At 45.6% G+C, this 10529-nt stretch overlaps 1 protein-coding gene across 1 annotated transcript in view; it reads right to left on the minus strand.

Moving 5' to 3' along the window:
• CCDC122 (coiled-coil domain containing 122) overlaps positions 1–6816 on the minus strand; it is a 43095-nt gene extending 36279 nt beyond the window's left edge. The window contains exon 1 of the mRNA XM_090025406.1: positions 769–6816. The gene's annotated coding sequence lies outside the window, so the exon portion shown is untranslated. The remainder of the gene's footprint in view (positions 1–768) is intronic.
• Between the last annotated feature and the right edge of the window lie 3713 nt (positions 6817–10529).

A 10529-nucleotide genomic window follows, 5' to 3' on the forward strand; every position in this document is an offset into this window, starting at 1 on the left:
CATGCCAAGCTGCCTCAGCAAGTCCATCACATATACATGCTATAAAACCAGAGATTTTTTTACTTGTCCACTTGGAAAATAGTTTTGTCTGTGTTTTAATTGCATTTTATTTGTAAATGGTATTTCTTTAGCCAGATTCAAAAAGGGATTAACTAAATTCTTGGAGGAACGAGGCATCAGTAGCTATTGAGCATGGGAGTTAGGGATACAGCCTCTGAATTGGAACTTCCTAGACCTTAAGTCCTGGAGGCTGCAAGTAAGAGAGAAACAATGGAAAAAACCCTGGTTATATCCAGTTCACTCCCCCTTTCAGCTTCCACTCTGTGCCACCGTGACACAGGATAGTGAGCAAAATGGGCCTATGGTCTGACCCAGCAGATGGCAATTCTTATGTCTTATGGCATAGGTTTGTTTCTTATGGTACTACCTTTCAGCTGTAATCTCCCAATATTTTTTTTTTAACTCTGTCTGTCTCTGTCATTGCAGTCTCTTTGGATAAAATTCTTTCACTTTCAGTTATCCTTCTCTAACCTTTTAATTTTCCCCAGGGTTCTGTTCCCTCTCAGCTTGCATATGTAGTGTTAGCACTCACAGCAAGGAGGTAACTGAAGGTTTAAGTTCATTCTGCCTTTCTACCCTGTCTATTCAAATAGGCCATTTAAAGGTTTATATTGCCTGTTAGGAAAATGTATCATTAACCTGTAAGAAATTGTCCCAGCCATGAAATAAGGGCAGAATGAGCAGGTACAAATGTAAAAATCCACTCACCCAGGCTTGTAGGAGACTGGCCATTACTTTTTTTTCCCTCATCGTTTCTGCTTATAACTGTTGCTTAAGTTGTAGATTCTTAGGGAAAGGCATCAGCATCTCGCTATATGTTCATATAGATCCACAGCAGTAAGTGCTAGCACAATAAAAGAAGCAAATAATAATTTTTTTAGAGGATCAGCTTGGTCAGCATCCCACCAGGCTAAGTCCTCTTAATGCATAATATACATAATAAAATAGGCTTTCCTTCTAAAGGATTCTACTTTAAGACAAACTGCAGAAAGTGCAGGAAGGGATAGATAACCATAATACAAGTGTGGTGATTTTTTTAAAATTATTTTTGGTTTTTGTTTTATTTTTGGTCCCCACAGCATGAGTAAAATTCCCAGAAATACAGGTCCCTCTGCTGTTTTGCAAGTGGAGACCAGTAAGCAGATCAGTAACAGCAATCTTGGCTCTCCAGCTCTATGGGAGCTTCCGGCATGTATCATAAATTACTCTGCTATACTTGCTTAATGATGCTTTATTCCCCCTCCAAGCCTCACTTGTGAATTTATTGCCTCTTTTTTTTTTCCTAGATGGTTATTAAATATTATTATTAATTATTACTGTGAATGCCCTGAGCAAAGCACAAGTGTATTATCACACTGAATGCTGTTTTCAGTAAATATTCAGCATAATTAACATTCACTGCTGTTGTAAATTCTGTACAGAGCTTTTAATTTGAATTTTATGTATTCAAATTAATTGAACAAGCCTTGAGAAACATATTAACAAATATTCTATTAAAACAGAACAAGTCCAGTATTGGGTGATCACCTTGCTCAGCTGCCTGAAGGTTTGTATATTTTCAAATACACAGAGCTCTCTGGCTTGGCTCAAACAGACACATGTCTTCCCTGGATTGGTTACAAAGTGGAACACATGCAGACTGGTAGATTACACATGTACCCCAAAATGGCAACCATTAAATGCCAAGAAGACCTCACCAGTCACAGCTAGCAATATAATTAGCAAAAGGTATTTCACCTGTCATTGCTGCTTCTCCCACTTGTTTTATCTTGCTGTCCTTTTTCCATCATGAAAGGCCATGTTAGGCTCCCATGTATTGCATGACTATGGCTCACATGGCTGTTCTGTGCTGGAGATTAGGGAGATGGTACATCCTGTAGGAATTCAGTCCTGCCCTTGTGTGATCTCCATCTTTATATGCAGGGGTCCCAGATATGGTGCTTGTAAGTGCCAGACTAGTTGCCCTTTTCCACATTATCCCCAGCAGGCTCCTCTAAGTTGATATATTTAAAGCCTGTCTCCATAGCCGAGCAGCTTTTTGAAGGTCCCCCAACTTATACCTGCATGTAACAGTTCCACTGGGTTGCCTCTTGTCAGTCTCTTTATAGCAGGGGCAGGCAATTATTTCAGGCAGAGGGCCACTTACTGAGTTTTTGGCAAGCCGTCAAGGGCCACATGACAGGCAGCCAGGGGCAGATAACTATTATTTTTCTAAATTTTTAGGGGCCCCACGGGCTGGATAGAATGGCCTTGCAGGCCACATCTTGCCCACCCCCACTCTATAGCAAAGTCAAAGTTCCTGTATCTTGTCTCTTGTCCTCATTTCACTCCATGGCACGCTTGCTCTTGGGTAATGCAGGAAAAGGTTAAATGCATCCAGTTGTCCAGAGGCTGCATGTGTTAGTATCAAGTGTGCCCCACTCTCGTTCTTTGAATTCTAAAATCCTTCCTGAGCTGGGGTGTTTTATACCATGATGTAGAAGCACACTGCACTGATGGACACACTAAATTCTGTCTGAGGCAGGGAAAATTATGCATCCATTTGCTGGAAGTTATGCCTCCGAAGAACTGGCAGCTTCAGTGCAATGCAGTTTAACTCAATCATTCTACTTCTCATTTTCAATAACTAATTGTCAAGGTTTTCAGAATGATTAAGCTGGGTATTTACTTGAAGTATTTAAGAACTTAGTTTAAGGTGTATTAAATGTTCAGAATGTTATCAGTTTATACAAAGGTTCTCACATTTTTGTTCTGTTAAGAGGCTTTCCTGGATTGCTTTCTTTTTTTTTAATATAATAAGAAGTACATATTTCTTGATACTGCTAGAAGCATTCATGTGTTTCCCAATGGCAGCCTGGGAATAGAAAGCTAGGCTCTGACCTTTCATTACAAAACACTTGAACTACAGTAGCATCTTGAATTACAGTTGTTTTTCTAGATCTGTGTGTTTTATGTGTGAGTTCTCTTCTTGTAAGTCACTTAGACTCCAAGAAGAATTTCAGCAGCTGGAGCCCTTGAGGGCAGTATGGCTGAAGTATCTGTATTCCATTTTTCTAAAATCTGAGGTCTTATCTCCTGGACAGCTGTATTCTGGCAATCCTGGGAACAAGGACACTGCATGAATTTCCATTTGATTCCTGCAACATAAAAGAGATCCCAGACAAAATCAATATGGATGGTGCTAAACTCAGGATTCTTTTTCACAATTAATTATACCTATGGGATCTTTTTTTCTTTTCCTTTTTTTTTTTCTTCATGCTTCTTACAGTCTGCACTTTAAAGATTCGTAATTCATCTAGTCTCGTGTGTTACAATGCCTGTGGGCAGTGATGCAAAATTGTGTCCTGGTGTTTAGTTAAATTTGACTCTGTCATTGCCAAAGAAACAATAGTTATGTGAAATACGTGAGTATGAACTTCCCTCGGAGGCACATAGCTCCTTCTTAAAGGAAAGCTCTTGCATGCTATCATTACTGCTGTCTAATGAAAGCATTTTTCTCAAGTCTGTATCTTGCCTGAAAGCCCTGGGCCCAATTCTTCTGTGCTAATGTAAATCATGAACAACTCGGTGGAAGTCACACTGTTGTTTTTGTTTACAACAGCGTGACAGGAGATTTGAGCCCAATGAAGATTTTTGGTTACAGTGCTTTATCTTTAATTCCAGTGATATAAAAGCACTAAAATATGAATAATCTAAATGATGTAATCCTGCATGACTGTGCCGCCTTCATGTAATCTGGTAGCTGCAGGGAGGCAGTTTGAACCTGTGGTAGGCAGGCCATTTCACACTCACAGATACTTTGTCTAATTCCACACATCTTATGCATGCCCTTTTGGCTACATAGCATCTCCTCAATGTCTTACAGCATTGTACTGTTGCAGTTGTATCTAGCAGTGGTAGAAATGCAAACATAGAATTGCAAGTGGTGTGTATATCACCATCTCATCAACCTGCTTGGAGCAGGGGTACTCAGACTTCCCCACACAGGCCAAATGCAGCTGCAGAGCCATCGCATCTGGTCTGTGGGGCTCCACCTGGGGCAGGGAATTTGGTGGCAGGGGAGTGGTGGCTATTAATACAGTCACCCTACCCCTACAAAATTCCCACACCTTGCCACATGTACCACACCTTCCCCCACATCTGGATCAGGGCCAGGCCATGTTCCCTTTCCCCCTACTCCACATGTGCATGAGGCTGCTTTTTAGCCAGGCTATGCCTTTCCCTCACAAGGCTAACCCATGCCCTCTTTCCCCCACTCCTCTCCTCCCCCGCCATGGGGCTGGGCCTTGCTCCTTTCCCCTGCAGGGCTGGGCACCTACTGGACACCTCCCACTGTGCCCACCCTGGTGCCAGATTAGGACCATCAGCAGGATCCAGCTAGCAGACTGACAGGGCATTGCCCATCCAGCCTACAGGGGGAAACATTGAGTGCCATTGGCTTAAAGTGAAACCCTGTTACAGTATCTGTGTTCTGTTTGAAAGCTTCTCTGTGATGCTTACCTGCATACCACCACTAGCATGCAGGGTGGGATTGCTGAGATCTATGTCCCTTATCTGTACATCCCCACTGGTATATAAAGGGCCAGGTAGTCACATCTGTGTGCACTGGTCCTGCCTTCTAAAATTGTAAAGTTTAGAAGTACTGATGCTGTAATAGAAAATTGGGTAACAGTTGGGGTCAGCATTCACTATGACTTGTGTGGAGGTCAAAGGTGGAGGCACCCTCCGCTCAGGCGTGGCAGAGGAGGCTGACCGGAGGTTCCAAAGAAGAGCTTTCCTTGTGGAGGGGTTTTGTATTCTTGGTCTTTTGGCTAAGATCAAGGTAGACAGGGGCAACTGAATCCCAAGGCTTCCAGACCTGGAGCTTGCACGTGGGATGCCTGCCTATATTTGGGGAGGACTGAGTTCTGCTCAGTTGAATTTTGGAACTTTACAATTGGGCTATGCCCAAATGAATTTGGAGCTGATTGGCTTTGATAAAGATTAAAACAAAGAAAAAGGTGGTATTGTACTTCACCCTGCAATGTTATCGGGAGAAGTACTGATGATGTAAAAATCTCTCTGGTGTGTTTAGATCATGATTTGTCACCCACTCATTTTTAAGAAGCTGAAATCCTTTGAGTATTAGTGGGTAAGATTGAAGCCTGTGTCTGCTAGAGTCTACAAACTCAAAGATTTCAGCTCTTTACACTTTTTAGACCGTGAGCAGCAGAGCAGTGCCTTCCCTCTATCCTCCCCCTCTCCCAAGTGGTAGTGGGCAGCAATGCAGAAGCACCTCCCAGTGGTGGTGAGGAAGAGCAATGCCACTTTCTTTGGCAGTGAGCAACAGTGGGGCAGCATCTCTAATACAAGGAAGGAGCAACAACAGCATTGCTGGAGCAGTGCCACTCTTTTTTTTCATCCCTGCCCCTCCTCTTCACCCCAGTGGCGGCAAAAAGCAATGGCAGCAGTAGATTGGCACCCCTACTGGTGGTGAGACAGGAAAGCTTAGGCTAGCATCTAGACAGCCTGTATTGACTACTAAGTTCATCTTCTATGGGAGTAAGAGAGGATTTGAAGATTTGAGAGGCTTCTGAATATTAGGGGTTTCTCAAGTTTATTTGTTATCCCATTTTTCTTCCCCCTTCAATAAATCCTGTTATAGTTTAATACTGCTTGCAGGTGGAGAAATTTGTTCATGTTGGAACACGCTGGCAGAATTTATTTTCCTATGTTTCTGGGCCTGTGCTCAAGCCAAGATAATAAATTTGTGTAAAACCCCTAAATTGAACTCAGCCTTTGCTACTGCCTTTCTGTGCCTGGCAGAAAGTTACACAAGCGTAAATGATGTGGTAGTAAAAGTACTTTACAGCACTGGGCAATGTTGAGAAAAACCTTCCCGCTGGGAGTAACTCACTTGAGGGGGATTGCAGCCTGACCCAGGGCTGCTCCCTCCCCATCTACACACCCATCCCTGGGTACTGCTAATGAGGGCTGTTGTTACAGCAAGTCCCTGTCTCTGCTAAATGGGGAAGGAGAAGTTGGGATCAGAGACGGCCTCCGGCTGCCTGCCACATTCAGTCCAGGCTCTGGGCAGCTGCTGCCTGCCACAGAGCCTGAACTGCTCGCAGCAGGGCTTGCAGCCTTCCTGCTGCCTGATGTGAGCAGCCTGGGGTCTGTGACCAGTAGCAGCTGCCAAGAACCCAGGCCAGATGTGGCATGCCGAGCAAAATGGTTTTGCATGCCATGCTCTGACACACGTGCCAGGGGTTGCTGACCCCTGATTTAAACTCCTGTTTTTAACTGTTATGATTTTGTTAGAAAAAGCTACTGGGCTGTCTTTATCTAATGCACTTCTTTCCCAACATACCATGATTCATGTTTTAGTATTGTATCTAGTCTTATATTTATGTTCTAAAATAGCAAGCTTCCATCAACTCCTTCTCGGAGCATTCCAGAGTATTAAAGTGTCCCTCTAGCTAGAACAAGTTCCAACAGAACAGAAGGTACACTTTGCAAAATCATGTTGATTTCTTAGAATGTTGTTTCAGAGGAAAAGACATGGAAAAAGTCCCAGCATTGTTTAATGTCTTCTCTCAACATTTTCAAAATGAAACTTTATGATTTTGCCTTCCAAACCAAAACCTGTTTTGCATTTTGTTTAGTTTGCAGTACTAGCTATTTTAATATAACCTAAGATTAAATACTGAAATCATGTGGAATTACAAAACTTTGGTGTTTCATTCCAAATTTTGAAATCCCAGAGCTCTTTGTGAAACAGGATTTCTTTGTGCCACACCTCTAATTATCCCTTGGCCATACCCCCAGGTATGACCCTAGATGTGACCCTAAATAACCCATCCCCTTTAATTTAGAAGACAAAAATCCAGTGTTTGAAAGTTGACAGTGGGGGGTGGAAGGGAAGCTGCGTGGCTCCTGCCCAAGAGCATAGGTCTCCAGCTCCAGCTTCCACCCGCTCTGTCCTCCTGGCACAATGAGTAACCACCTGTGGGGGGCGAGTAGGTGGAAGGCAGCTGGAGCTGGAGCCCCCCCATGAGCTGTCGCAGAAGATGCCTGGCTGCAGCTTCCCCACCACTTCGAGCAGCATAGCAGGGACAAGAGCAGGAGGAGGAAGAGCTACTGGAGGTGGAGGGAGGTGAGCAGTACGGGTGTGTGAAACCAGCCCTATTCAATTTGGATTCAGCCCAAATCGGGGACAGTGATTCAATTCGTTGATTTTGGATAACTGTCCCCAATTTGATTCGGTCAAATCCAAATCTGAAAATTAGATGCTGATTTGACCAATCAGCGATTCAGCCATAGGCACAGCTTTAAATGCTTTTTCTACATACCTCAAGGTAGCAGTGCAGTTCATGAACGCTGCGATGGGGGGGCGAGTGGAACGTCACACAGGAGTGCAGGGGGGCCCCCACATGCTCAGTGGTGAACCCAGAAGTGGACCAGAAGCTGGGGTGTGCGAAGGGCCATCTCCTCAAATTTGCACCACTTCTATTTGAGCTTCTGCAAGTGCACATACTTGCATGTATGGAAGCGCCCGGGGGGGAGGGGTGTAGCCCACAGGCAACCAGTTGGACAGGCCTGAAGTAAACTAAGAGAGGCAAAGGAACCAGACCTGGTATTTGGGCTAGGGCAGACATTCATAGATTTCATAGACATTAGGGCTGGAAGGGACCTCGGAAGATCATCGAGTCCAGCCCCCCGTCTGAAGGGCAGGAAGTCAGCTGGGGTCATAGGATCCCAGCAAGATAAGCATCCAATTTGCTCTTGAAGGTGTTCAATGTAGGTGCTTGAACCACCTCTGATGGCAGGCTGTTCCAGACCCTGGGGGCTCGGACAGTAAAGAAATTCTTCTTTATGTCCAGCCTGAAATGGTCTTGTAGTAGTTTATGACCATTCGACCTTGTCATCACTTGGGACACTCTGGTGAACAAATGTTCCCCCAGACACTGGTGGTCACCCCGATAAACTTATAGGTGGCCATCAGATCACCTCTGAGCCTGCACTTTTCCAGGCTAAAAAGCCCCATGGCTCTCAGCCTGTCGTCTGAGGTCTGTTCTCCTGACCTCTGATCATGTGTTTAGCTTTTCTCTGGACTCTCTCAAGCTTCTCCACATCCTTTTTGAATTGTGGGGCCCAAAACTGGACACAGTACTCCAGCTGCGGCCTCACCAAGGCCGAGTACAAGGGGAGAATGACATCCCGGGATTTGCTTGAGAAGCATCTGTGGATGCAAGCCAGCATTTTGGTTGCTTTACTAGCCGCAGCATCGCGTTGCAGGCTCATGTTTATCTTCTGGTCAATGATGACCCCCCAAGTCTCTTTCTTCCATAGTGCTAGCCAGCATAGCACTGCCAAGCCTATAAGGATGCTGCAGGTTTTTCCTCCCAAGGTGGAGAACTTTGCATTTTTCGGTGTTAAACACGATCAGGTTCTCATCCGCCCATTTGCTGAGCCTGTCGAGGTCCCCCTGGATCACCTGCCTGTCTTCTGGTGTGGATGCTTTGCTCCAGAGTTTGGTGTCATCGGCGAACTTGGCCAGTCCGCTTCTGACTCCATTGTCCACATCATTAATGAAGATGTTGAACAATATGGGTCCAAGGACAGAGCCTTGGGGGACCCCACCGGTCGCAGGATACTTCCATCAATTTCTACCCTCTGGGTCTGACCACGGAGCCAATTTCCCAGCCAGCAGATCATGGTGGACCCAGGGCCACAATTGGCCAGTTTTGCCAAGAGGTGATCATGGGATACCAGATCAAAGGCTTTTCTGAAGTCAAGATATATGACATCAATCTCTTCTCCCTTGTCCAGGTGATAGGTCACCTGGTTGTAGAAGGAAATGAGATTGGTCAAGCAAGACGTACCCGCAACAAACCCGTGCTGGCTATCCTTCAGAATGTTGGCATCGGCCAGTCCACTAAAGGATGGCCTCTTTAATAAACTTTTTGAAAATCTTCCCCAGGATAGAAGTCAGGCTGATGGGCCTATAGTTAGCCGGATCCACTTTCCTCCCTTTCTTGAAGATAGGCACCACATTAGCCTTCTTCCAGTCTTTGGGCACTACACCAGAGCGCCAGGAGTTTTCAAAGATCCGTGCCAGGGGCTGGGCTATGACGCTTGCCAGCTCCTTGAGTTTCCTGGGGTGTAGATTGTCAGGGCCGGCTGACTTGAAGGTATCCAGATTCTCAAGGTGTTCCTTCACGAGGTAAGCATTAATGGAGGGCAGGGAATCTCCCTCACCTGGACCTCCCTGTCCTGTAGCGGGCATGGGCATCCCATGGGACTGATGAAAGACCAATGCAAAGTACCCATTTAATAGGTTGGCTTTTTCCTGGGTGTCAGTTGCCCCATCTGGTTCAGCAGGGTTCCAATGTTGCCCTTGCTTTTCCTCTGGCTCCCCACATATCTGAAAAAGGACTTTGTATTGTCCTTGATGCTCGAAGCTAGTTGGAGTTCAGTTGCAGCCTTGGATTTCCTGGTTTGCTCCCTGCAGGACCAGACTAGTGTAGAATAATCCTCCCTGGAGGTGAATCCCATCCTCCATCCTTTGTAGGCCTTTCTTTTAGCCTCAGGAGGTCTGCTAGGTCCCTGGAGAGCCAGGGGGGCTGCTGTGCCCTCTTGCTGCCTTTCCTCCGAGATGGAATAGACTTAGCTTGTGCATTGAGGATCACTCGCATGAGGAGCAACCACTCTTCTTGAACTCCCCTCTCCTCGCTGACAAGCCTCCTGAGCTTGTCAAAGTCAGCTTTCCTGAAAAAGCCTGAGCCTGAATTGATTCACTCTTCACATGTTAGTCTAAGTTGCCCAGCTTAAACTGATTAATAACTGGACAGATGTTCTCTGTTAAATCAGGGCATGCAGGCACATGCAGTGGCTCAAGCCAGAAGCCGGGGGGCACTAGAGTGTGCCTGCCAGCCACTGCCAAAGGGGAGGGAAGAGAGATGCCCTCCAAGGGTCTCACCCCCCTCTCTCCTGGAGTGGAAGGGGCAAGACCAGGCACCAGCCAGGGCTAGCAGGACACACAGGATGCCAGCCACCAGCTTGGGGGAGGGGGAGTGGGGACTGCCGGGCTGATGAGTGGGGCTGGAAAAACAGTTGTTTCTATGATGCAAGCACATATTAAACACAGCAATTTGGAACGCATACAACAGGGAACTACCAAAATCTTCATCTATGCTAAGATACAGCCCAGTAAAATATAGCATAAACAACTTAGTTAACTTAAAATGTGAAACAGAAAGACAAGATAAATACTTGCATAAGTCTTACTAACCCTGAGGGCAGAGAGTCTCCTTACAGGCAGGCATTCAGAAAGGCTTTGTTAAGGTTTTACAGGTTCTGCTTTATAATGTAAATGTAGCTCTCTGCATTCTTTGGTCTGAAACTTCCAGCCAGAAGCTATCTGCAACTTCCCTTAACTTCCCTTAGTCCCCAAGGTCTGGAACAGCCTGCCATCGGAGGTGGTTCAA

Source organism: Crocodylus siamensis, chromosome 1 (assembly GCF_052110815.1).
Source record: "Crocodylus siamensis isolate JL-2025a chromosome 1, ASM5211081v1, whole genome shotgun sequence".
NCBI lineage: Eukaryota > Metazoa > Chordata > Crocodylia > Crocodylidae > Crocodylus > Crocodylus siamensis.